This window comes from Protomyctophum parallelum, assembly GCF_964188405.1.
Source record: "Protomyctophum parallelum genome assembly, chromosome: 10".
NCBI classification, from domain to species: Eukaryota; Metazoa; Chordata; class Actinopteri; order Myctophiformes; family Myctophidae; genus Protomyctophum; species Protomyctophum parallelum.
This window is the reverse complement of record NC_139704.1, coordinates 30,832,937-30,839,028: the sequence shown is the minus strand read 5'-3', so window position 1 is coordinate 30,839,028 and position 6,092 is coordinate 30,832,937.

Here is a 6,092-nt window from a genome sequence, read left to right as displayed (position 1 = left end):
AGTTACAAAGAAGGAAGTTAAACTATAGATAACGAGAAGGAAAAAGGCCCAGACCTTTTGTCAGCATTTCTGAGACATGGGTGTGAGGGTTGTATCATTGTGTACTTAATAGTCTTGAACACCTGTCCTGACGACAGTGACATATTTACAATAAGGTGAGGCCAGGACGCCGTCTGGCCAAATCAAACATTTCATTTTGCTGTTAATGCTGTCAATGAGTCACAAATTTGTGCTGGCGTCATGTTCGCCCTATCTGTAATGCTACACTAAACTTTCATATATTCTAGATCATGGGTTTTCAACAGGTGGTCCGTGGACCACTGGTGGTCCATGAAGGTGTTGCATGTGGTCCCTGACCATGCATTTAGTAATGTAGGAAAGTGAAGATTCGTATTTGAATTTATTGTATTGGGTTAGGGTTAGAGAAAGTTGAGAAACAATGCAGTAAATGATCTGGTGACAAATGATGACGTGTCGATGTTGTCAGTTACTGGGAAGTCGGATGTCAAGAACTTCCACAGAAAATGGAGGTAGAATCTCAAGGGAAACCATACCAGGCATAAAATAAACATTTGTTTTACCTTTTTAAACAACTCAAGTCAAAATTAACTAATGAGCTTGTTTTATATGACACAGAGCGTTAAGGATCAAATGATCAGTTTATCAAGTAAGATTATGTGGAAATGTATACAGCAAGTGAGGACCCATAAGGCAGATGGAGTGGAGATAGATCAAGTGATACATAGTTATTGAGATGAGATGAGATATACTTTATTGTCCCAGGGGATGGGAAAATTGTCTTGGGCAAAAGTGCAGTAGTACATCAACGTTTTTAACACACACACACACACACACACACACACACACACACACACACACACACACACACACACACACACACACACACACACACACACACACACACACACACACACACACACACACACACACACACACACACACACACACACACACACACACACACACACACACACACAGTCAAGAAGTCCATACCCCACTAAGAGCTAGTATGAACTATGTGGCGGTTGTTCAGTAGAACAATTGAATTGGGGAGGAAATAAAGTTTTAGGCGGTTGCTCTTTCTATAACGTCTGCCAAATGGTAAATAAATAAATGGTAAATGGTGCATTTATATAGCGCCTTTATCCAAGGCGCTTTACATAGATTGTGCATTACATTCACCCATTCATACACCGATTGCGGCGGAAGCCATGCAAGGTACCAACCAGCACATCGGGAGCAATTTGGGGTTCAGTGTCTTGCCCAAGGACACTTCGACATGTAGACAGGAGGAGCCGGGATTTGAACCGCCGACCCATGGATCATTGGACGACCTGCTCTACCTCCTGAGCCACAGTCAATATGTGGCTAAAGGGCGTGGTAGGTGTGTTGCATCTGGAAATAACTTGATAACTTGATTTACCCTGTCAAATAGGAAGCCCCCTCCTATTCCAGAAGCTCTGGTCACCATTTGATGAGTGAGCAGACGAAGTGATGTGCTGCCCTCTAGTGTCAATTGTCTATACCCGTCAAGTTTGTTTGTGATGCGATTGCTTGTGGTATTGTTTGTGTAAACCTCCGAGTATGTTAGTCATTTGTCTATTGTCTGGTTTTGTTGTGTTCTATGTCATTTTGTTTTGTTTTTGTCTCTTTCTCTTTCATTTACGTTTTGTGGCATCTGTTAAATCATGTTTCTTTTTATTCTAGAAAATGCCTTTGTATGAGGGAAAACTTGCCATAAACATATATTAAAAAAAGAAAGTTGAGCAGGACAGCACATATATGCAGGTGTGTAAATGTTCCTTTAGGAATATTTGCATAACATAACTGTTGCAAACCCCGCACCTAGCCTTTTTATATTATTTATTAAGTCACACATCACTCCAGCATACTTAAATAATGCAAGTGAAGATCTGACATGCACCAGTGGTAATGGGGCTGTCTAATTAACAAATAATGACATTAAATACATAGCTACGTACAAAAGAATCAGACTTCTTCCATGTTGGCAGGTAGTTTCACTTCACAGTCTCACGAGTCACAGACCATCAGGAGCTAAAGCCATTCTACTTGGTCCCGAGCCACAGTATGACATCATGTTATTCTCATGATGTGCTCTGCAACATTATTTGTGCCAAAGAAAGAAAGAAAGAAAGAAAGAAAGAAAGAAAGAAAGAAAGAAAGAAAGAAAGAAAGAAAGAAAGAAAGACCCATCCCTATATGCACAGACATTCTACAGTATGGACCCTCTAAAAGTGCAAAGCTCAAGAAAGCCCAAGATTGATGTCCTATACCTGGGATTCAAAACCCCCAAAATTGTACTGCTAGGCTTAAATGGAAAGATAATTTGGACAAATTTTCATCGCACATTACATGAACAAAACACTGGACACACAACACTGGATTTGAATCTGTGCTGAAGTATTCAGCATTGGCGGTGGTGGCTCAGGGGTAGAGTAATAATAATAATAATAATAATAATAAAACTTTATTTGTATAGCACCTTTCATGACATGAAATGCAGCTCAAAGTGCTTTACAGAACAATGGAGAATAAAAGAAAAGCAAGGCAACGACATTAAAAAACAAGCAGTAATGCAATACAGTGAGGACATGAATAACAAAAAATAAAAAATAAAAGATCAATTAAAAGCAATGTTGTAGAAGTGGGTCTTGAGCTGAGCTTTAAAAATGTCTACAGAGGCTGCCTGACGAAGGTACAGTGGGAGCTTGTTCCATGCCGACGGCCAGTAGAAGCAAAAAGCTGCTTCCCCGTATTTTTTAGTTGCCATTTTCTTAGGCAAAGCGAGCAGGCCAGCAGTGGAAGACCTTAGGGGGCGCTTTGGGACATATTTAGGCAGGCAGTCATGTAGGTAGGAAGGTGCGAGACCATTGAGAGCTTTATAGACTAGTAAAATAATTTTAAAATCAATCCTAAAAACAACCGGAAGCCAAAACTGGAGTAATATGTTCTCTCATCTTAGTTCTAGTTGAGTGGCTGGATGGTAACCGTAAGGTTGCCAGTTCGAACCTGGGCTCCCCCAGAGTTAGTGTCGAAGTGTCCTTGAGCAAGACTCTGAACCCCTAATTGCTCCTGATGTGCTGGTTGGTGCCTTGCATGGTTTCCGCCGCCATATGCACAATCTATGTAAAGCGCCTTGGATTAAGGCGCTATATAAATGCACGATTTACCTTTGAGCTAATAATATATCTGGCCTGTTTGCACTTGCACATTGAATCTGGATCTTTCCGTGGATAGCAGGAGGCACTTTGTTATTGGGGGGGGGGGGGGTGGAGCATTTTTGGAAAACCTCTGCATTTGTGGTGTGAATTTGTCAGAACTATCCAAGAGGGGCATTAATCATGGCAGTCACAGCAGTCTGTGAGTCATTATGCAGAATACAGTATGAATACATTATGAATACAGTATGACTCAGCCTTTTACAGCCACAAAGCCTCATGGGCTTCTGTCACGTCTCAGCTCAAGAAAAACACTCACTCATGACATGTGACGTCATTCAGAATCAGATCACAATGCCTTTTTATCAGCTCCCAAAAAAGTACTGTATTTGGTTAGTGATCCTCAAAACCTTTACATTTCAACTGGAACCAAATGCACCAATAGCACGGTGGCAGTCCATTTGCAGTGCAATGACATTGACAGGCTGCTTCTCTCTACGGCAGTGGTTTCCAATCCTTTTTCATATCAAGAACCATCATTTATTCAGCATTTGAGCCACGGACCACCATTTGATGAGATTTTGGGCTCCATTTTCGTCACCGCTAAACCCCTTATCCCTAAACTTCTTTGCCTTTTTTTAATGAAAATGAGCCAATCTACATTGACACGTTGTGAGCTTGTAGACTGGCCATTTTAACTATTCAAAAATGTTTTGCAAAATAGTAAAAAAAAAAAAGGTAAAGAAGTTTAGGGATAAGGGGTTTAGCGGTGAGGAAAATGGAGCCCTTAGCCTCTTAGTCCCAAGACTTAGATAGGATTTTGTATCACGATGAGAGACAACAGGCGAACGTTGATCAAAATAACATCATTCTTCTTTCACATTCTGGAATTGTGTAGACTTCTTGTAAATTAAGTAATGCCGATATTTAACAATAATTTAACTCCTGGGAGCGTAAAATAAAACCAAATAGACCAGTTTGGTTTCATTTTACGCTCTCAAGAGTTAAAGATCTAGGCCTGGGCCATGGCTCAATGGTCCAGGCACCTTGGCCGGTAGTCCAAGTCTGGCAGTGTGCCGCGGGTTCAACTCCCGATCCTGACGGCCTTTACTGCATGTCTTCCCCCCATCTCTCTCCTTTTCTCCATTTCCTGTCAGCCTACTGTCTGTCCCTCCATAAACAATATAAAATAAAGGCGAAAGCCACAAAGAAAAATTTAAAAAAAAGAGTTAAAGATCTATAAGTGTCCAACTCTCCGTCATTTAGCTGGGGGGACCACCTGGAACCCCCCCCCCCCTCCCCCCAAGGACCACTGGTGGTCCCCGGACCCACTGGTTGAAAACCACTGCTCTACAGGTTTGAACTGACAGGCATTATACGCAGCCCAGCAGGCCTCCCCGCAGGACATGTTCTGAACCATGGTGATTGATGAGGAAAAAGGATGATCGATTGATCACTTATATGCTCCTGAATTCTGTGCCCCCTCCCTGCACTCTGACCCCCCGGCCCGGCTTCATGTCACCCCCGTACTACTGCGTTGACAGCTCCTGGTGCCTGCCCTGGACCCCTGAGGGTCTTGACCCCCCATACAGAAAGTACTGCACTGACTCAAAGGGCTGGACCCTCTCGCTCGCTGCCTGATTATTGATAGTGCTGCTGGTACAACTTAAAGAGAATTGTCTTTACAATTAAATAAAAAGAGAGGGCAAGAACTAACAATAAAGGTAGATGCATATCTGTTAACCCATTTTTATCTGAGATCAGATTCTACATCCTGACAGTTTTCTGAAAAAGCTATGTTTCTATGTCAGTCGTTCTCGATTTTCCAAAGATAGCAGACCTACAAGCTCGTAGCGTGCCACTCGGTGGCACGCTATGAGCTTGTAGATCTGCTATTTTTCAATAGCTAAAGCATAACATAATGCTAACACCAAAATGGGTTTAAAGGGGTAAATGGAACAGGTCAGACGATGAACTAAAAACAGTGTAGCTCCAAAATAATAATAATAATATAGAACATTAGTACGATTAGATACTTTATTATCATCAAGGCATCGCCCCCTCCCTTTCTGTTCTTTCCTGAAAACACCTGTAAACCAGTGACGTGACAATACAACTGATTCTGACCTCCCAACACCTCCAGTCCAGACCGCAATCATTTCCCTTTTTCTGCTCAGAACCACCATGACACATCCGCTCGCTCACAGGCGTAACAGGGCCCGGGTTGAGTGTAGTGCGAGTAGCAGTGGGCGGATAAAGAGGGACTCCACCAGGCAACATCCCACAGATCACTTGCCTTGTCAGAGTCTTTCACAGAGAAACCGCCAGAGATCACAAAGAGCTACCAGCCGGCACTGTAACAAGAGCATGATGCCCTGGGGCCTTTACCCCCCACCCTCCTTTACCACCACCCCCGCCCTCCTTTACCCCCCCCCCCCCCCCCCTCACTCCATCGACCCCTCGCTGACAGCTAATGGTGCTTGTGTTACACTCAGCCCTCGCGGCTAGATGACTCTTGACACTTGACACACAGATTTCGAAGGGAAATGCGTTGGTGGCGGCTGCTTAATGTCATAGTGTGTAGAGCATCAATGGATAGAAAAAATAAGTACAGATTCACATCATTTAACAACTAAAGCACAATTATACTTTGTTGTATGACGAATAGTGAAAATACTAGATATTTACTATCTCACAAGCTCACAATGTGTTGGATTGCAATTCATTGTGAGCTTGTAGATCAGCTACATGCACTAGTCTGAGAGATGTAGTTTGTCTGAGGTGTCTTGCTCCATTTCTGAGTTTTGACTCAACAAACTATCATTGAGAAATTTCACCTATAAATGCATGACCAGAATAGTAAGACGAGGTTTAAAGTGGTAATTGGAGGAC